Raw genomic sequence first — 22,984 nt, 5'->3', positions numbered from 1 at the left:
CGGATAAAATATATTTTTTAAAACATAAAAAATACAGTATAACAACTGTTTGCATAGCATTTACATTGTATTAGGTATAATATAGAAATGATTTAAAGTATATAGGAGAGCTGCAAAGGTTATATGCAAATACTAAGCCATTTTATATAAGGGACTTGAGCACTTGTGGATTTTGGTATGGGAGGGCAGAGGGTGTCCTGGAACCAGTCCCCCACAGCCACTGAGGGACAATGTAGCAATAGATAACCAGAATGCATATATTAACTCATTTCATCTTCATAAAGTTCCTGTGAGGTCTCTGTTCTTAGAATTCCCATTTTACAGTTAAGGAGACTGAGACTCAGATAAGTTAAATAACATTCTCAAGATTATACAGTTAGAAAGAAAATCTTTGGAATAATGTAGTTTCAATAGTAAATCAACCCCATGCTTCATCTGAGGAAAACATCAAGAAAGACTCTAATGCAACAAGAATAAATCAGAGCAGAGATCTCCAGGGAGAGGGGAGGGGAAAGGAGAAAAGAGTGGTGAGAAGGGTATCTTGCAAATACATTATGAAATCTAAATGGAAAATGATACCATGACTGAGAACATGTAAATAAATATTAAAGATTTCTGAAATAAGAGGCAAACTTCAAGGGTATACTAATACTCAGGAACAAAAGAAAACATAGGCATTAGGAAGAAGCAGCGCTGCAGGCAGAAGGGGGAGAAAGAAGAGCATTCTGAAGTTCTTGATGTGGCTTTCCACAAAACATAAAGGAACAAAACTGACTCAAGTAGAAAATTGAATAGACCAGTTACCACAGGAGAGATAGGTGAAGTGATTTTCTATCACTAAGAGGAAAAAAAAAGCAGAGAGAAAAAACAGTTGATTTCACAGAGAGTTCTATATAACTTAAAGGACAGAAATGTGATTGAAATTATTCAAGACAATAGAAACATAGGGAAAATCACCTAAGTCCATATTATGAAACTGGTTTGGCCTTAAAACCAAAACTGGTAAAGGCAGTACAATAAAAGAAAACTACAGAGCAATCTCACTTGTAAATATTTGTTAAAATTCTAAATGAAACATTATGAAGCAAAACCCAAAACCATATCAAATGAATATTGTCAATGATCAAACAAGGACAACTCCAGAAAGGCAGTTTTCACATCAGCAAATCCATTACCATCATTCATAAGAGCAACAAATGCATGGAGTAAAAGTGGTTGGTTATATCAATAAGTTCTAAAAAAGCATTTGGTGAAATTCAACAGCCATTTCTAATAAAACTTCAAGTAAAATAGGAATAAAAGAAACCTCTTGAATATGGATTCATCAAAAATCAATTGCAAACATCATTCCAAACAATCAAATGCCAGGAATAAGATGGGATACCTGCTGTTATCATTATAATTCAAATTGAGGGGAAAAAATAGTTACTATAAACAGAGTAAACGAGAAGACAAAATTTTCCCTTCCTGCTAATATATTCATACTCCTAGAACACCAACTCTAAAAATAAAAAGTACTCGAATCAATGAAGGAATTTAATCAGGTGGCTGGAAAAGTTTAGGACTTTTTAAAATATCTGTAATGCAAATTGAAAAAAATTACAATAGCATTATACTGTCATTAAAAAGGAAAAGAAAAATTAAAGCATATAAATTCAAAATTCACATATACATTTAATTAGAATCCCAAAATTTTTAATGTGGATATAATACATTTTTAGGTAATATCAAATATCCAAAAATTGGCAGAAAACTTTTGAAAAAGAATTATGAGGGGAGTATCATACCAGACTTAAATCCACTAAAATGAAAACATGGCATGGGAATAAACAACAGAACTGACAGATGAACTCGGAAATCAATTCCAGTATCAACAGAAGCTTCTACGTGACAAGGTGAGTCTTGTGATCCATGGTGGAGAGAACAGCTTATTGATAAATGGCACATGCACAACTGACTACTCAAATGGAAAAAAAAAAAAAAATGGTTGGTCTCCCACCTCACATCCTATTCCAAGGCCATTACAGAGTGAGTCAGCCCGAAACCATCAGGAAGGGTAGTCCATGAGGTATTGTTGAGTGAGAAAAGTAACATGCAGAGAATATATGTTTCAATAATCTCATTTTTTGGAATATCTTGTCCACCATTTTGAATTGTGAATAATGGATCCTGGGCACATGACAAATACCGCTTTGGAGGGTGACTTTTTGTAGAAAACAAAACATAAATATATACATAAACATGGATAGAAATGTGGACATCTACAAACTAGGCTGTTCAACACTGGTTGATGGTGGTGAGCGGGGAGTGAGTATCAAGGGAAGGAAAGGAACAGAACAGAACATAACTTTTAAAAGCTATGTACAATAAGTATAAAATGTATAATGTAATTTGTGAAAATCTATTTATACCCATGCCACATACCAGTGCATGTGTAGAGAGAGACAGAAAGAGAGAGAGATATATGAAAGAATGAGCACCAAAATGCTATTTGTGGTCATTACAGACAGATGAAATGTCAAATAGTTTTTACTTTATGTGATCAAAAAAAACATTTTATTATCGAAAATACTAAAATTATAAAATATAAATGTATGGGTGTAAATTTAGTTTTAAAATATATCCAAAATGGATGCCAAGTTGGTGGGCTTTCCTACTATATTTTGAGGAGTTAAATACGGTGGAGAGTAAAAGCCCATGGCACAGTGCCTGACACATAGAATAATGATTGCTATTTTTACTACTATTTTCAGAGGTCCGTGATCACCTGTTGACAACTCTGTCTACTTGTACCAAAAGAATCCCCTCAGGGACCCAGAGGGGAGGGAAGCTTCTAGAAGCACTAATGGCTCTAAAATCACCTCCATCCAGAGGAAAACAAGAATATGGACTGATTTTCTCCACAGGACTGTGCAGCAACAGGAGATGACACATTGCGAGTTAAGAGTTGAAGCAAAAACATTAGTTTCTGACTTTCCAAACAGAAGGTCTTAAGTCCTCTTGTCATTCAGCTAGAAATGTGACAGTGTAAGCTAATGACTGCATTTTATATTTGAGACTGTCGAGCTGCCCGATTTGTAAGCAGGCTTTGTGTAATATCTCCCTACCTCTATCGGCAGGTCTGGAGAGTCCTTCCAGTCTCAGCTGGCACCTTGGGATTCAAACCTCACCACAAAGGAGAGCAAATTGCCCTGTCACTGCCCTATCTTTTTGGCAGTCAGTGTTTCAAAGCTAATAGATGGTAATGGATTCCAGGAGAACTTAGAAAACCCTCTGGTTAAAATGCTTTTTAAAATGTCTCCAGTCTCTCCAGCTGGGGAAAGCTAATCTCATCTTCTCTCACGGTACAGAGCAACCCAGATCCCTTAATCTTCCTCAGATTTGTGCATAATACTTACCCTCTGATGTTTAAGTAATGCAGTCCAAAAAGGTGGCTCCTTAGTGCACCACACAGTCAGTAGCCTGCTGGCTGCCCTCACGGGACCAGGAGGACCACACTTGGCTCAAGCTCCATCTTGGTGAGGCTGCCCTGTCCACTCTGCTTTTATGCCCCCTAACTCAGTGGGCCTTAATTCTTGATAAATTGGCTCTTTAGTACCTGAAAGAACAACTATGAGGCTATTTACTTTCAAAATGTATGCTTCTGTAATTGTGAGCAGAAAATATCCTGTTACCATCACACATAGAAGAGCTTTTAATTCACACACTCACCCTAAGTCGTTTATGAGCACACTGACCTCAGTTGCCTGGCTGCCGAAAATGATGGGAACACAAGAATAGGTTTTAAATGGACCCTCTTCGAGCTAAATCAGCCCTCAAAATACTTCTGATGGCATCTATTTACGTGTAAAACTGAGAAGCTATAGATGCATAAATGTATTCAGATGTCTGATTATAATTACCATGAAAAAAAGGCTTTTATAGCTGTCTCTGAGTCATTGTAACTTCGAAAGCAAGGGAAGACTTGTGTGAGATTCTGCTCAATCAGGTGAGTATGTCAAAAGAACACAAGACCATACACTTCACCATGTACCTGGGCCAAAGCACAAGGATTGGTCTTCCTTTGTGAGATGGAGTCTCGCTCTGTCGCCCAGGCTGGAGCGCAGTGGCACGATCTTGGCTCACTGCATCCTCTGCTTCCCGGGTTCAAGTGGTTCTCCTGCCCCAGCCTCCCAAGTAGCTGCAACTATAGGCACTCACCACCAGGCCCAGCTAAATTTTTTTGTATTTTTAGAAGGGACGGAGTTTCACCATATTGGTCAGGCTGGTCTTGAACTCCTGACCTTGTGATCTGGCCGCTCAGCCTCCCAAAGTGCTGGGATTACAGGCATGAGCCACCACGCCCAGCCAAGGACTAGTCTTTCTAGCGGGGTCATACATAAAGCAGTATCCTCTCAAGTGACAGAAAACTTTCCCGGGGGTCAAATTTGAACCTAATGTATTTCAAAAGAACAGATATTCGTATAGCCTCAAAAATAAATAAATAACACGTTTGCATTCTGCTTATGGCAATGGGGACAACACTCTCTCCCATGCCATCACAGCTTCCCTGGTCCTCAGGGGGACTGGTTACCATGTGAGTTTCCAAGAGTTGAGAGAAGAGCTGAGTTATGCCAAGCATTCACAAGTCCCACTTTCCTCTTACTTGCAGTCCAAACAGACCACTGAGAGATTGTTTTCTATAACCTTGTTGATTATGCCTTTTATGCCCACACTTAAACACCCACACACTTGCCCTGACCATCCTGGAGTGCGATCTTCCCCCACGTTTTAACCTCTCCACCATTATGCTATGTACTGAATGGTATCCCCACAAAATTCATGGTGAAGCCCTAACCTCCAATATTTGGAGATGGGTCTTTGGGAGGTGATTAGGGTTAGATGAGTTCAGGAGAGTAGGACTCTTATGGTGAGATTAGTGCCCTATAGGAAGGGGCACCATGGAACTTGGTCTGCCCTAACCACCCCATCCCCATGGGAGGACACAACTAGAAGGCAAAGGTCTGTAAGCCAGGAGGTGGGCCCTCACCAAGACCCAAACTGGCTGGCACCTTGATCTTGGCCTTCCTGGCCTCCAGAATTATGGGAAAATAAATGACTGTTGTACGAGCCACCCAGTCTGTGGTATTTCGTTATGGCAGCCCTAGCTGATTCAGGCACCGACTTCGATGGCTTCCCCCTGCTTTGTTTCTGGGCCCCAGTTGGCCAAACCATTTGTCCTGGTGAGGTACATCAATTAGTTTCTATTTCCCCACCAATAGGGATGCACATAGCCACATTTCCTTCTAATATACCTTCTATTCTTCCAGAAAGCTTCTGCCAGCAACACCTCTTCCTCTTATTGAAAGGGAGGTATGTCACAGGCAGGGAGAACTCAGGGTCATGTCCAGCTCATCACATACCCTTGAGTGGCCCCTAAGTGTACCACTGTGAAACAGGGATCAAATATTTGCCCTTCTAGGAGCAAATCAAGTAATGTATATGGAAGGCATTTTATAGATCATGAGGGGCCCTATAGATGTGAAACATAATTATACTTATACAATCTTAGCTCCTTTTGTGGAATTTGACCTCAAAGCAAAGATCACACAGCTCCAGTAACAAAATAAGTTGAAAGAAAAAAAACCCCACAAGCATATGAAGATCCACAACAGTCTATGCCATCCCTTAAGGTGCATTTCTTTAGGGCAAGAAGTTTTCTTCATTTTGGGGGGGAAAAAAGGGAGTTGGAATAAGAAAAAGCTCAAAGGTAGTAGTTTCATGACCTTTCTCCACCAGATCAAAAATTCTGTGACATTAAACAAGTGGTTCCCCCACTCAACTATGAAATGTTTGAGGTAAGAGCCAAGTCTTACTTACCTTTAAAACTCGAGACCATGTCAGCATCTGGCAGATAACAAAAAAGGATCAATCAGTTGATAAGCAAATATGGTGTACATTCAAGAGAACGCTAGTGTCTCCTCCTGCCAATAGTAGGTCACTAATTATCACCACTAGGATTCTTCTTTGTGAATATATAGCCACATAGCCTAATGGAAAACTGACTTTGAAGTCAGATATATTGGCACAATAACACTGATTCCACCTCAGGCAAGCATCTCATGTCCTTCCTCTATAAAATGGGGATACCAATGCTCACCATACAGGTTGAAAGTGTTATGGGAAATACTTAGAGCATTATGCAATCCAGCATATGTTCTCAATAAATAAAAGTTGTTTTTATTATTGATGAATCTCTCCAAGGAAGAACCCAATTATAGCTACATGATGTCATAATCTGTTCATCATCTATAAAGTACATCTAGTAATATTTCCATTCAATTAACTGTCTGCACTATTCTGTGTGTTAATGGATTGCAATATTTTCTGCTGGACATCAAGAAGTCATAATGCTAAGATAGAATTGGCTATCATAAGAATTGAGGTACTGAGATTTAAAATGGAAGCTAGGATAAGCAGTACAGACAGGGCCTACATGACTGAGGAGTGGGTAATGCTGCAACAAATCCCAAGGAATTTTCCAGAAAGCCAAAAAAGTTAGCTGTCTCTAAGTAGGACAGAGGGCCACTAAGCAAGGTTGAAATGACCAACATACAAATGTACAATTAAATGGAACCACAGGAAGTACTGCATGAGTGGAAGATAGGGACCCAGGACAAGCCAGGCCTCCCCAAATCCCCTAAACCAGTAAGAACCAGTGAGCATTTAGCTTCACAGCTACAGCATGTAGGAGAGTCTCCCCCGAGGGACAAGGGCCACTGTCCTTCCTAAAGGATGGACAAGAGATCATTCAAAGTAGAGATGAAGTAATAAGATGCTTCGGGTAAGAGGCCAGAGAGCCAAACTAAATGGTGGGGCTGAAGGACTAACCATTGCATGGCTAAAGATTTTCAAAACTGACCAAGACTTCTTTCAAGGTCAATATATGGTACCGTGAAAATTAATCAAGATCCAAAATACGAATGAACTACCTGTACAGAATATCTACCAACAAGGAACTGAATGCAAAATAATTATAGTCAACCACATCTGATTAGCAAACAGCATATAATGCTGTTCAATGTGCTTACACATAAATTATTCCATTTGGGAAAATGCCAAGAGGCTGTATGCTAAAAGGTCAAGAGCCAGGGATAGGGAGGGGGTCTGCTAACATAATCTCAAGAAAGCTGGCCACCATGCTAACCATACAAATGACAGTTCAGTACTAAAGTGGATCCCTGCACTGCAGCTCAAAGAGAGAGAGGGCTTGGGGGTCCTGAACTAACAGGACATCCATCAGTAGTCAGGAGCAGGGGGAGTGTCTGACTAATTAGAAACATGAAGCCAGTCCACCTCCACTCAAGGCCTGGCTCAGGGAGAGATCAACTTTGCCTTGAACAAAAGAGCTTACAGACCAAAAATAAAGATAACAAACCTAAACCCCATTGCACGGACAGGTCAGAACTCTTAATCCTGGTGACCTTCCATGCTATTCAAATGCAGGCATTGTGATGAAAACGTCCCTGGATTCAGTTTGTAAGCTAAGACGCAGACAACCACAGATGTTCCCTCAGGCCATTCATTAATGCATGGGGTCATTTTGGCTTCTCTGATTTTCATATATCTGTAATGTGGTTCTCATCTTCTAAATGCCTAACTTGGTCATTCTCCCTGAAGCCAGTTCCATGCCTAGCTGTGACTGTTTTTATGCCACAAAATTTTAATCTCTTCAGGTGTCCTGATTTCAGTAAATTCAAGGAAGCAGTATCAAATCAACTCGGAGAGACAGGAGTAGCTCCCCAAACTCTCCCCCACCCTGTATAACTGGCCCCAACTCTCTCGGGCATCTACAGGACAGTATTTTTGCCATTAAAGAGCTTCCTAGGAAAAGGTTAGGGAGATTGTTATCAGAATGGAAATTAAGAAAAGTGATTCATCAAATGTCACAAAGGGAATACAATTTCGTAAGTCTTTAAAAGCCAAAACTTAGGGTTTTTTTTTAACCTTCTAGCCACTCTCTCTTTCCCCTAAAGTCATGGCATAATTGACCTTTAAATCCTATGCTGTAACCTGATCTGACAATGCCCACAGTAAAGCTGAACAAAGTGTGCAGTACAGTGCTAACCTATTTTGTTGGGCAACTACTTTCCAGAATTTTCTCAGTCCATCCAGGAAAGGAAAGCTAATGTGCCCAGCATTAGGAAGGGTTAAGTATATCAAGCTGTTGATAACTTTTAATCTTTCTTTTAATCTAAGTCATAGTACTATTAACTTGAATGTTATTGAAAACAGATTGAGTTGATCTGCTCATAAAATACCAACACAGAGAAGAGGAAAACATATTCCAACTCCAGCAAAATTAAGAATGTGTAAAGAACAGGTTTTTAAATGTAGCTAATCATCTTGTAAAAAAGAAGCCAGGCCTTGAAACAAGAATTACATGACTCTCCCTCCCACCACACCCCCTACCTTCCCAGCTCCTCATCCCCCTAGCGGAGTTGTGAGAGTTCCAGGAGCATTAACTAACACCCAGACATGTTCTCCTGACACACCATCTCTGCATAAGGACCTTCTTGTGCTTGGCTTTGCTCAACAACAGAGCCCAGTGCTTCTCAGTCTTCTTGACAACCCCACTGCAGAGCAGAGCAGGCACCCACCCAAGAGGGCTTGAGATTCAGCCCAAAGTAGAAACTTCCTTCATGCCTCATGTTTGTTTTTAAAACATGCCAATTGCATTCTACTCCATAATATATACATTTTTTTTCATTTAATAGCAATGTTTCTGAATTCATGTGAATGAATCATCCCAGGTTAACCCTGTGCCCTTGTATATCCATGGCACACTGACAGTATCAAAGTACACTTCCTCTGCTTCTAAAGAAATCCACTCAACTCTTTCAGACACTGTAGACCAACTTAGACCAAAAAAAAAAAAGAGAGAGAGAGAGGGAGAGAAAGGTAGTTATACATATTTAATTATCTAAATGAAATTTAGGTTACTATTTAGAAGACACAGAATATTTCAACTTTACTCAAAATTTCCTTTAGGCATAAGGTGATTTAAGTAAGGCTCGGTCATTTAGAACTGAGGGTCACAACACATTTTCCAAAATGAAAATATGGACATGTAAGTCCCAGTTGCAAGTCCTTCAGTGTTCCCTACCAAATACTTAGAAGAAGTCAAAACTGCTTAGTATAACACCAAGGTCATATTTCATGTAGACTCCACCTTCCACAGGCCAAGAGTGACTGATGGATGAGGCTTGGTTTTGTGCACTACATGCAAAGACAATTGAGAAGATGCTCCAACTCTTGATAAAACTACAGGTTCCCATTTTCTCCATTTATTTCATCATTTACCTCATGGCTCCCTCTATATTCCCTCACTCACCCACATTTGTCTGACCTATTCCCCTTGCTGGGAGCCCCTCGTGCTCACTGTCTACCCTATCTCAGCTCAAGCAGATTCCCCCTCTAGAACTCCACCCCAATCCTTTCCCGCTGAGTTGCTAAATTCTTTGATGCTTCCTTAATTCCACCCAAAGGAGTCACTCCAGGCTGCAACCTGTCTTTTTAATCTTTGCATCACTAGCATCTAACACAGCGCTTCCCATGAAGTAAATCTTAGGTACACATTTATTAAATGAAAAATGAACCAGTGAAATTAACATACCAGTCAGTGCTACCTCAAAAAAGGGCAAGATGAGAAAGAGAATGGAACTGAATGCCAGTTTGCTTCTTTCCACCTGGAAGTTAGCCAAGGACCTCTATTACTCAAAGTGGTTTGGCCTAAGAGAAAAGTATCAAGAAGACTAAATGGAACTAGAAGTACTTAAAACATTTTCTTTCTCATTCTGCTATCCACACTCAATACAATATCTCCCCTTGGCTCTATTCATTTGGAAAAAACTTTTTGTTCAGATGTTCACATTGAAATGAGAGTTAATATTATTAAAAAAATAGAGGATCTCAAACTAAGGAAGAGGCTGGCTTTCCTAAACAGCACACTTTCATATTGCTAGAGAGAAGTGGCCTGCTGGGTGCACTGAGATTTTTTTTCGACTTGGTCTCAATGGCCACTGCAGTCCCCAGCCTTTCCAGGAGACACAGATTCCTGCGGGTCATGTTGGGGGTGGGGACAGAGTGCTCTGTTTTCATAACCGGGAAGCAAGATAGCTGCTGTGTGAGCCATGATTGTGCACTACATGCAAGGGTGATTTAAATATCTTTCAAGTCTTGATAAAACTCTTTCCATGTTCTCAATTTTTTTCATTGTCTATACTCAAGATGTAGTGAAGGTAAGGCCCACTGTCAGCCATCTGGCTTGGCTGCAGGCTGCCACACAGAAACTGTACGTTCATTTTGGTCTACCAGAACTTCCCAGTGTTGATTACAGTATACTTTATATCCATTCTCTCCCTTTTCAGAAATTCTATTAGCATTCAGATTTGTTCTAAAATGTCTATTTTCTGAATAGTCCATCTTTGTTAAATGAGAAGACATGGTTCTTCGCCACCAGCACCATCCTGTGCTCACCACCTCCTTGTTTTCAGCAATTGGGAATATGTCTACATGCACGGCTCTCATGGTTTCCATCTGGAAAGCAGGTCACACGTCCCCACGCTGAGCCTGATATTCAAGAACGCATTTCCACCCTCACTGCTGAAGGCTTTAGGATGCAAACAGGCTTACTGTGGAAAGAACAGTTTCTAGCAGCTGAGGTAAGAGGATGAGACTGGTAAGAAGCAGAAAATCAGAACCCTCCATGTCCATAATGTTATTAAAATTTAAAGTATGTGGTGAATGAGAAATCTAAAAATCATCTTACACAGAGGAAGAAATGCTCAGGCAGCTGTAATGGAAACCAAAATACTCTAAATCTAGGTATAACAGGATATAAAACCTAGTACCCTGCCATTGCTTTTCTAAAGATTCTTCTTTCCTTATAATTATAGCTGAGTTCAGGTTAATCGTCATTCTTCAAGAAGGGGTAACTTCCCCCACATGCTATTTATCTCTTTACAAAAGATTTAAAAGGTTAAAATATGTGGATTAAGTTTTAAGGAAATTTTCATTTTGGAAAACATAGGCAATTGTAATGGTTAATTACAGGTCTGGGGGGAAATTCTGAATCTTTTGCCAAGATGTATCTATTTAACCATACGTGGGGAACAGTAGCAGTGTTCCAGACCTAAGTGCTGCCTTAATCTTCTAACCCCTGGAAAGGGAGTCCCAACCCCACTCCACTCTCTAAAGCAGGTAATTTCTGTTCTCTGCCTCACTTCTTCTCTGCCTCTCTCCTTCTCTGCCGCTCTTGTTCTCTTTTTCCCTCTCTTTCTGTATACACAAAGACAAATGTGCATTTTGATTTCCAGTGCCCGAGAAAAGTCAACCCCTTTCCCCTCCCCCTTTGCCATAGCTGTTCTGTTCCAGAATGAGCACAAACAAACAAGGCTTAACTACTCTGTTTGTTAATCATGGGAAAGGAAAATTCCAGTATCTATACAAAGTCAGTCTAATTGCTTTCACTGAATCCACTGGTCATTTCAGTCCCAGAAAATAAATCACTCCAACTGCCTGGCTGAGGAGACCAGCTAAGTCCCTGAATTTTAGCAAAAAAGTCACCAAGGTAGCCCTATGCAGACATGACTGACATTAGGACTCTGTTGGTAGTTTTCCAAATTGCCAATGTCTTTGGCACATCATGGCTGGTCTCAGGCTAATACCATTAAACTCAGATAAATCCACTATGTCCTTGCTGGGTTTGTCCTCTTGGAGGTTTAGTGGAAGAAATGTGCCTTTCAGACGCTTCTGCTCTGAATGCCACATGTTAAATAGAGGATCTCAGGCAAAGGTGGTCTCTGAGATGGGTAGGCTGGGTTTACACACAGTGAATACATCAGGCGCTAATGAACACCCCATCTTTACCCATTTCCACTCTGCCACCTAGAGCTTCATAACTTTCCTTCAGGGCAAAGGAGGAATCAGAAGGGAAACAAAGGGAAGAGAGATAAAATGAAAGGAGAGGAAACGAAAGGATGGTCCCACAAAGCTACTGAAGGTAGAGAAATGCTGTCTACATCCATAAACAGAGCCTGGAGAGGAGTAAGGGAAGTCCCACTGTCTAGTCACAGAGATGCATGGTGACACCTTGGGTCAGGCTATTCCCTCTGTGCTATTACCTCTGTGGTACTGTTAACAGCTATAGTGCCAACACAAGCACACCTCTGTGGTAGGCGCCATGTCAAATGGAATGGCCCCAGTGCCCATGACTGGGGCCAGTGCTGAGCCTTTGCCCAGGAACAAAGCAGATGATGGAGATTTTGCAGTCTAGCATAGGCAACTTGGAGGAGACACATTCCCCTGTAGTGCCTTCTCAAACCCCACAACCAACAAACACAGACATCCAGGTATTTCGATTGCAGATGTCATTTGAGTTTTCTACAGGCACTGACAAATGCCCAGGAGTTTGTGATAAGAATACTCTGCCTTCAGCTTATGTCATAAATGGAAATGTCTGCTGCCTCAATGCATACGACTGAACCCTATATATATTTTGCTAATTCCCTTAGTAAATAAAATATGAACATCTTATAATTGAGATGCTGTTAAAAAATGAAGATTCCAGTATGGATGCTTACATTGATCAGTTCATCCATTCAAATAGTGAGTCAACAAATATTTAATGGGATTCTACTATGGGACATGAACTATACTGAGAATATAAGCAGGAATAAAAGATAGCCTCTACCCTTGAGCAGCTTACAGTGTAGAAAAAACAGGAATTTAATGTGATGTTTGCTATAATATGTATTTCTTGTAGCATATTATTACACCAAAGGAAGATTGATTGACTGTCTATGGGAGTTGAGGAAGACTTCACAAAACAAAGTATTTAATTTAGATCCTTAGGAACAAATATGTGTTTTATAGGTGAAGAAAGAGGTGTAGGTTATAATAAACACCCCATATGTAGGGAAACTCAGTTTTATTACTTACTAGTACATATCATCAGTTACTAGGAAATCATCCCCACTATTATCCAAAAGCAAATGGACCAATGCTTTAAATTGAAAAGTTATAAATGTGCTCAATGTATGATCACTTCATTGGAATCTACCAAACTGGTTCTTTCTATGGTTTTTACACAGTACATGGAAGGCTTTGACCCATAATGACTCAGAAAGATGAATGTTTCTCTCACTCCCATTTCCATGTACTGTTTCCTTTAGTCATCTGTTTTTGGAGTCTCTTTAAACTGAACTGACTTTCATCTTTGGACTGCACATGATCATCAAATCTCTTTGATGTTAAACAGATGTTGAGTTTAATTTTGTGATACTCTGATAAAAAGGATTAAAAGAAGGCTCACAAAAGCAATCGCCCTACCCCCCAAAAAAACTGAATTTTAACAATAATCAATGAGCCAAAAGATGCGGTTAAGTTTATCCTAGTAAGAAACAAAAATATTACAAAATGAACACTCAGTTTTTGACCCAAAACATTTTTACTGACCTATTAAAACTCAAGGCATTATTCAGGGTTAGTCAACCGGCATAGAAAAGTTTTAATATTTTTCTGTAATTTCAAAAGCACTTATTAAGTTTAGGTAATGAAAAGGATTTGGAAATAGTGGTGATAGTTGCAAAACACTGAATTAATTAATGCCACTGAATTACACACTTTAGTTAAAATTGTAAATTTTATGCAATATATATTTCACCACAATAAAAATACCCTATTGAAATGTTTTATTTAAAAAGCACTTATTAGAATTTTTTATAGACCAGATATTGACATTTGAAATTTTTATTCTGACCATTTTCCTTGGAGAGTATTATAAGAGATCAAAGATTCTAGATATATTGCCTTTTATCCAGGCAAAACCATATGTGAAGTACTATAAGAAAACTTAATCTATCTTAAAGAACTCTAGAAAAGAGTCCACAATATTTTCATTAATTTTTGTTACATTAATGAGCTAACAGAATTATAATAGGCTATCAATTTGATAGCAAACAGGCTATCAAATCTACTACTTTTCTACAGATGTTCTAAAATGATCTCAATTCTTACAGTTTTTGTTTGACCAGAATTTGTGCACAGCTGAATTGTTCTAACACTAACTAAATCTTATGTAAGATTTGAATCAAGCTGATGAGAGATTTAGAAACTCCAGTATTTATGGTATGGAGAGTAATACTGAACTGAAATGCTGACTGATGTCAACATGAGGTTACAAACATGATATAGGGCCACAGAATCAAGTCTGAAAAAAGGTGGAAAGAAATGAGCAAATATTCAGATGGCAGAGTATGTCAAAGAGTTCATTTTAAGAGTAGGCATTTTGAGAAGATGTATGAATTGAAATTGATTAAATGACTTCTAATACAATAGGAAAATAATTCCACCTAAAAATTCTAATCATCTCTAAGGGAACATGAGAGATATTTTAACCCAATATTACTTATGCGTATGGCACAATTAGCATTGTATGAGATGTGACTGCAAGGTAAGAAGAGCAATTCCATATACCTCAGCCTTACTTATGATAATACTTTTCACTTAAGGAAATTATAACTTCTAGTGTTAATTAATATATTTCTAAAAATGTATTTTTGGGCTGGAAAGCAACCAAAACTTCCATTAACAAGGTTATGTTTTTCCTATTAAGAAGGTTTCATTTTTAAGCTCTGCAAGGACTTTCTCCCCATTAAAACTTGCTATACACTGGACTATAACTGAAAAATGGTGAAACTCAACATTTAATAGTAATGAACAAAAAATACTTAATCTGATCTTTTCTCTCTAGGACTATTCAGAGCAATAAAACACATAAGTGGAAAAAAGAGATCCTATGAGTACATTCAGACCTGGAAATCATCACGAATTAACAGTCATTTAAAAAGAGAATATTAACAGAAGGAAAGAATTCTATACTGCAATTCAGATGACCTGGATTTGAGATCCACACTTTGACTTCAAGCTGTGTGATTTTAGAACACCCAACTCTCTGCCAACTTCACAGGGTTGTTGGGGCAACGAACATATGAGAAAGCACTTGGTAAATGGAAAAGCACTGATAAATGTAGGTTAATAAAAATCTACCGTTACCATTAAAATTTAGTCTGCAGTATTAGACATTAGTCCACTTGTGCTCTCACTCTCTTTGATGACAATGTTCTATCTTCCTTCTGTATCTTCAAATTACTATCATTTTCTACCCAAGCATCACTCTTTGTTGGTGACCTGTTTTCTGACTTCACTAAAAAATCTAAAGAAATCAGAAAAGAACTTGCACATGGTCTCACCACCACCTCTATCTACCTGTGAGAATCTTGCCCATACACTCTGCCTACCTCCTGTTACAGAGGATGAACTATATTCCTAAAACAGGGCCACCTCATCAACAGACCCCATCTCTTCCTCCCTACTCAGCAACCCAATAGCAATTCTCCCCTCAGTATCATTAACTTTTTGCTCTCTACTACTTCAGTACCAGCAATAAACCTTCATACTGTTGTTTCGCCCCTCTAAAGGCAAAAACCAAACCAAACCAAACAACAAAACAGAATCCCCCTGACTGAAGTTCCCCTATAAGGTACCAGACTATTCTTCTCTTCCTTTTGCAGCAAAACTCTTCAAGAGTCTTTACACTTGTCTCCAGTTCCTCTTCTTCCATTTTGTTGTCAACTCCCTCCAAAAAGCATCTGCCCCACCACACCACCCAAACAATTCTCAAGGCCACTGATGATGTCCATGGTGCTCAACATACTGCTCAGTTCTCAGTTGTCATCTTATTTACAGCATTTGACACAGGAGATCACATCTTCTTCATATCCTCTTCTTCAGTTGGCTTCTGGGACTCTTCTCTGGGCTGGCTTTCCTTCTTTTTTAATGGTTGCTTTTTCTCACCTTCCTTTGCTATTTCCCTGTGTCCCAGACTCAAAATTGAGTACCCCAAAGGTCAGTCCTTAAACCCTTCATTCAATACCTTCTTTCTCACTCATACCTCGGTGTGCTCATCCAGGCTGATGGCTTTAAATACCATCCGTATGCTCATGTCTCTCAACTATATATTTTTATCCCGGATGTCTTCATTGAGTTGCATACTTCTGTATCCAACTGTCTACCCAATGTTTCCTCCTGGAGGTCTCATGCCCTTATAAAACTTGCAATGTCCAAAACAGAATAACTGGTCAGTCTCCAAACATCTGCTATGCTCACAGAGTACCCTGCCTGAGTTAATGGCCACTCCCATATTTCTAGCTGTTCAGGCCAAAATGCTTGGACTATCCTTGACTCTACACTTTGTCCCACACTCACAACTTACCGTATGCAAATCTTTCAAATGGATCGCCCCTTTACCACCTCCATCAATTCTTGTCTGGAATATTGCATTAGCCTCCCACCTGGGCTCCCTGCTTCGCCTCTATAGCCTCTTCTTAGCATGTCATGTAGAGTGATTCTTTTAAAAGATAAGTTATGTTATATCTTTGCTCTGCTTAGAACACCCCTGTGGCTTTCTTCCTCACTCAGTAAAATCCAGAGGTATAACAAAGTCCTTCAAGACACTATATAATCAAGAGCTGCCCCCGCTCCCCATTTCTGACCTTATCTCCTATTCAGGATCATTCCACTGCTTGCTACTTCTCACACTTGCCAACTAGCTCCTGCCTCAGGGCATCTGCATGTGCTCTTTCCTCTGTCAGGAAGATTCCCCAGAGACCTGTGGCATTTGCCTCCTTACCTCCATCTAGTTTTTATTCAAGGTCACCTTCTCAGGGAAGCCTTCCTTATTGAAAACTGCAAATCCTTCCCATTCCTCTGCTCTGTTTCGAGGGAGTTCTCTACAGTACTTCCTTCTCACCTTCTGATATCTACTGTTGTTTACTGATTTATCTTGCTCACTGTCAGTTTCACCCATGCTGCAGATTGAAGCTTCTCAAGGGTAGGGATTCTGTTTGTTCACTGCTGTAAACTAGCACTTAGGAAGATGCCTGGCACTTAGTAGGTGATGCTTGATAAACATTTGTTGAATTAATGAACTAAATGATGGAATTACAGCTATTAGCTGTGAATGATTTCAGATGTCTAGTCCTTGCCTTATTCTGTGGTTCTGAAGGAGCATGGCTGACATGAGACACAGCTGAGCTCAGGGCTCTTTCCAGCCCACAGCCTTTCCTGACACAAAGACACAGAACTGAAGCACCCACCCAAGATAAGTTCAATCACAATCGTGAGAATAAATTCTTCCACTGCTGATTTTCATTGAATCTAATAGGAACTAACCCAGAATTTTTTCCAAATGTCAATTATAAAATGAAGGTCTATTCTATTCCAGGAATTGAGCATCCTTTGGTAAACTTTTAAAATTTTTTTCTTAAAATTTAAGCGTTAAACATTTAAGGTAAGTGGTTTGTAAACCTCAGGCTTCCAAAGGCTTAGCAGTTATGTCCATAAAGACCTGAGGCAGGTGTTGACGCACAGGTCCTAGTGGTTTCTGAGCCATCTCTGCTTCAACTACCTTCCTCTTGGACTCAAGTCTTCCAGTTCTCCTGACTCCCAATTTAAAGCTGCTCATCTGATACCAAAACCAGCTGCAGCATAAATGCTGTTTTTTCCTAGCCTCTAGTTGAGGGGGCTCCCATACCACAGATGCACAGCCCTCCTGCCTGCTTGAACCAACACAAACTTTGGTTTATATAGTGCTGAAGAATTATTCAGAGGGCAGGTTTCAGTCAATTTGGTGAATTCATAACTTCTTCAAATAGCCTGAGATGATCAGAAAAAAATGTTCGCTAATTCTTGGCATCCTCAAATACAATCTCTCTGTCAAATGTCAGTTACTTTGACATTTGACAACCAGTACTGTTTGTGATCTATATTCTGGTCAAGGACCTTGGCTAAACACTGTATAGAAAACAAGGATATAGGCACAAGTTTCCAGGATGGGGCAGTAAGGAGTACATTGCAAGATCATGCCCCAGAAGTGGAGGAAAAGAGTATTTGAGAGATACTGATCCTGTGGGTTTCATGAGAGAAGTTTTCATGTGTCAATTGTAGGGTGAGCTGAAGGGCTATGTCATAGGAAGGGAAGACACAAGGTGGCTGGCTCATTAAGTACAGGGCCAATTGCTGAATGCAAGACTCCCCTTTCATCTTCTGCAAACTCTCATTTAAACGATCTGTACAAACGAAAATAACCACTCATCAAAAACATGAACCACATAGCACCTTACAGATAAGAGACATCCAAAAATATTTGTTAATAAATTAATGAGTATTAGAATAAGTTAAAATATTGCTGCTAAACTGACTACTTAAAAACAGGAGAATTAACATGAAATAATGGGACAAGTCCTCTTAAAAAGTTTAATCGGGCCAAGCACAATGTCTCATGCCTGTAATCCTAGCACTTTGGGAGGCCAGGGCAGGTGGACAGCTTGAGCCAAGGAGTTCGAGACCAGCCTGGGCAACATGGCGAAACTCTGTCTCTATAAAAAATACAAAAATTAGCTGGGCGTGGTGGCAGGCACCTGTAATCCTAGCTATTCAGGAGGCTGAGGTGGGAGGATCACCTAAGCCAGGGAAGGCTGAGGCTGCAAGGAGCTGTGATCGTGCTACTACATTCCAGCCTGGGTGACAGAGTGAAACCCTGTCTCAAAATATATATATTATTAATCATAGATACTCCCTTGATTATTACTATGAGTTACACATAGCTAGGAAAGTCTTTCCAAGAATAGGTAAAACGGCATCTCCAGCTTTAGGGGGTACATAGAAAAAGGAACAGACAATATATAGATAGGAACTATGTCTCATTACTGGATCCCCAGGGCCTGACCTCATGCCTGGCACATTGGAGATGGTATATTTGCGATGAATACACATGAGGCCTGCAGGAGGCTCCAGGGCAAGAGTAATGATAAAGCCAGCAAACACAGATACAGACACTGGAAGGATGAGAGGCGCCCTAACAGTTTCCCTTGCTTTTTTTGGGGGGTTGGGGGGTGGGGACAAAGTCTCGCTCTGTCGTCCAGGCTGGAGTGCAGTGGTGTGACCTCAGCTCACTGCAACCTCCGCCTCCCAGATTCAAGCAATTCTCCTGTCTCAGCCTCCCAAGTAGCTGGAACTACAGGCGTCTGCCACCACACCCAGCCAACTTTTCTATTTGTAGTAGAGACGGTGTTTCACCATGTTGCCCAGGCTGGTCTCGAACTCCTGACCTCAGGTGATTCACCCACCTTGGCCTCCCAAATGCTGGGATTACAGGTATGAGCCACCACGCCCAGCCACTTTGCTTTTTTATGCTCACATTATTACTGGGCCTGTGAGAGCCACTGTTTCTTCAAGGTTAGAGCCTACATCTGGGAGAAATGCTCTTGCCTCTCGCAGCATCCCTTTAAGTCTGATAAAGCAGCTCCTGTGCGCAGTGCCCACTTCAACCTGGGACTTGCTGAACGTGTGTGTGTGTGTGTGTGTGTGTGTGTGTGTGTGTGTGTGTGTGTGTGTGTGTGTGTGTGTGTGTGTGTGTGTGTGTGTGTGTGTGTGTGTGTGTGTGTGTGTTTCCAGTGATTAAGCCAAGCAGGCAGATTGCTGCATTGTGTGTGTGTGTGTGTGTGTGTGTGTGTGTGTGTGTGTGTGTGTGTGTGTGTGTGTGTGTGTGTGTGTGTTTCCAGTGATTAAGCCAAGCAGGCAGATTGCTGCATTGTGTGTGTGTGTGTGTGTGTGTGTGTGTGTGTGTGTGTGTTTCCAGTGATTAAGCCAAGCAGGCAGATTGCTGCATAGTCTCCTTGCAACAAAACCTTCCAGCAGACCTGAGAGACAACATCACTCAGCATGTTTCCAAGAAAAAAAAAAAAAAAGAAAGAAAAGAGTCATCTACTTCACCACAAAAAACCACTTGCCTATTTAAAGTCGTTTGTTGTTAGACAAAGTTCTAAACCAGGGGTCATCAATTTTCTTAGCAGCAATAGTCCAGACCCTGGTTAAGACAGTGGAGCCCTATAGTGAGATGGCTCATATATGTATAACCATATACAGCAGAAGTCTGATTTTATACTATCTCCTGGTCCCAGTGACAAAGGAGATGCAAAGGTTTGGTGACTGCACTGTAGACAGTTTATATAAAACCAGGAGAAAAGAACATGGGAGCTTTGGATTGCTCCATATTTAATTAAATGAATTTAGTCAGTACTGCACTTACAAAATGCCAGATTCCAAATTAGGGAACAGTAGCAATGGTTACATGTGAGCTTTACCAGCAGTTCTGAGGATTTCAAATCTTTCTACACTTCATAAGCTTTACATGCGTCCCTGGATTAAGTTGCTTATCCCAAATAAGAAATTGCATATAAAGACAGTGAAACAGTGGGTAAGACACGATGAGTACCCAGTAATATATTTTTATTAGATCTTCTACACATGTATGGCATCTAATGATAATGAATTTTATATTAAATTGCAATATTATTAATTGCATTTAATTCTCACAACAACCCTATGAAGTAGTTATTATTAGTAGCATTTTACAGATGGGAGATTAGGTTTATCTGACTTTGTTCTTTATCCCCTCCTCTAGAACACCCAAGCAGTGGATTTTCCAAACTAGGAAGACCCCCTACTGAGCAGAGTTCAGATGGCAATGGAAAAAAAAATGTTCTGGGCTCAGAATGGGGTGGGTGAGGGACTTCTAATTCCATTTATTTTAACAGTATTCAGATGAAATGCAGGGCATACAAATAGATATGCACAGTGCAAGTTAACCACCAGAAAGCTCTTCAATCTTGCCAAGTTAGACAGAGCTGTTTCTTTTGTACCAGTTTTAGACCGCAAATCTGGAGAATTTATCTGTAGGGCTGTTTTCCCAAGGCCTCCAAAACAGACCCAGGGCAAACCACACATCCCGGGCTGACACTGCTCAACTTCAGCTTCTGTTGTTTCAGCTCTGAGGCGGTTTCCATGCCAGCATGCAGCCCTTTTGTGTTTTTGCAGCTTCATCCCAGGCCACATTTGTTTAGGTGCGTTCACTATCTCCAGTTCAGCTGCCTCCTCTCAGGCTAAAATAACACTTGGCTTATGCACTAAGAAAACGCTGCTATTGTAATTTTGCAGTGGTAGCATTTTTGGAACCAGATTCGCAATTCTGTATGCTTTGCATATTGATGGCATTGTACTCGTTAGTCACATCCTGTCTAACTCTCTCTGTATCCCAGTCCTCAGCTTCCCATCATCCCAGACGTACTCCTGTTGGAATTCCCCCTTCCACCTGTCAAACCCAGTTCCTTGCCTCCCCGCAATCACAGCAATAATAAAAATAACAAACAGCAATAATAACAACACTGTCTCTTTATAGCACTTGGGAATTTCAAATGTCATGGCAAAAGTTATAGCAATGGGCCCACAAAAAAAGCATGGTAGAATAAACAGAGAAACAAGAATACACAAAGAGAAAATGTTGGGAGAACCCCAAACATTTTTTCTGATTCTCTTTAGGAAAGGTATTTTCTAAATCTATTTTTAGACCATTGGGATTTCAGGGTCAAAGAATACATAAGAACTTGTTGAGCTTTATTTTCGCCATGCCAAGACAGAGGGCAGGACCACATCAGTGCCCATTCAATAAACAGTAGGCATCATTATCATCATTTCTTCAGAGGAAAAGAAACCTCTCACTCAAGTGTTCCCCACTCACACCCCACCTACCTCCCACAGTCCATGACTTCATCTCGCCAAGACCCATTACAATTAGTTTGATACCAACTGTATATCAAAAATCACAGTGCCACCTATGGGCACTTACTTATTGGGTTCATTTACACTGATGAAAAATACTCAAGAAATCAAGGTAAATCCTGGTTTGTCTACCTTCAGAATAAATCTACTCATACCTTCACCTCCATCTAAGAAAAATTTACAAAGGCACTGTGATTCTAACCCTTAACAAACCCTGAGGTCTGTGAACAGCTCTTCTGATGAATCATGGACAACCCCCAAGTCTCTCTAGATCCTTGAAGACTGAAGATCACCTGGACCAAACTGAACATCCCATCTCCTCTGAAACCCTGACTTCCTGCCAGAACCAAACAAGCTCCACAAATAGTGGGAGTGAAGTTGTTTCCTTCACTGCTTTCTTTCTTGGTCATCCCAGCACATTTCCTTGCATGCAAAACAAAACAAAACCACTATTTTTTCCTCATAAGTGTATTATAATATCATATTGCATAAATATGACTATGCTGTAAAATCAAATTTCATCCTGAAAATATTAACCATGTATAGTAAAAGCCTAACATGTGCTACCTTCCTGTGAAGCAGGATGTTAACCCTCCCTGTTGACACCAGCATAGGGAAACTTACTATAGACTGGACTTTCTGATTCTCAGGAGAACCTCCTAAATGCAAGAATAAGGAGAAAATTAATATAGATCATTTCTCTTAAGAGCCTAAGACTCAGCAAACAAGAGAAGGGAGATTGTCAGGGACAGACTTCCCTTCAGTGTAACTTTATTCAACACAATATCACTCGGGCACCTACTACTTGCTGGGCTCTATCTAGATAATACTCAAATTGTTGCCTTCGTTCCCAATATCATGGAGCACCAGGATCCAGGGCTAGATGTCACTGTGTCGCAGGAAGTAGGAAAGTCACACATCTACTCTACTTTTCAACCTTGACTAAACATTGAGTTGACATCAAATACAAAGCCATAAGATGCATAGTATTCACAAAACACTTCCTAAACTCAAGACCTGAACATAATTGAGACTTTTTTCCTTTGTTTTTCTTTTTTCTCAGTCTATGTATTTTAGTCAACAAAACCATATGATTGACTTCTGAAATAAAGTGATGTGAGCCTTCCCTGCCCTGGTTTCTTTCCATTATTGGGATTTCCATACGTTTAAGAAAAGATGCTGGCCATTTAGCCTCCAAGGATACTTAGCCTCAGGATCAGCTAGACAAAATCTAAATTTCCCAAGAAGTTCCCTCAATACTTTG

General features: G+C 40.1%; 1 protein-coding gene across 3 annotated transcripts in view; it reads right to left on the bottom strand.

Annotated features, from left to right (window-relative positions):
• The window catches only part of LYPD6 (LY6/PLAUR domain containing 6), a 141,948-nt gene that overhangs the window by 75,566 nt on the left and 43,398 nt on the right, over positions 1 to 22,984 (bottom strand). Inside the window, exon 2 of one of the 3 annotated variants that reach the window (XM_054548637.2) lies at positions 5,860 to 5,886. The gene's annotated coding sequence lies outside the window, so the exon portion shown is untranslated. 3 annotated transcript variants of the gene reach the window in all.

This window comes from Pongo abelii, chromosome 11 (assembly GCF_028885655.2).
Source record: "Pongo abelii isolate AG06213 chromosome 11, NHGRI_mPonAbe1-v2.0_pri, whole genome shotgun sequence".
Classification (NCBI taxonomy): Eukaryota; Metazoa; Chordata; class Mammalia; order Primates; family Hominidae; genus Pongo; species Pongo abelii.
Note: the sequence above shows the minus strand (reverse complement) of the source record. Positions and strands in the feature narration are given on the sequence as shown.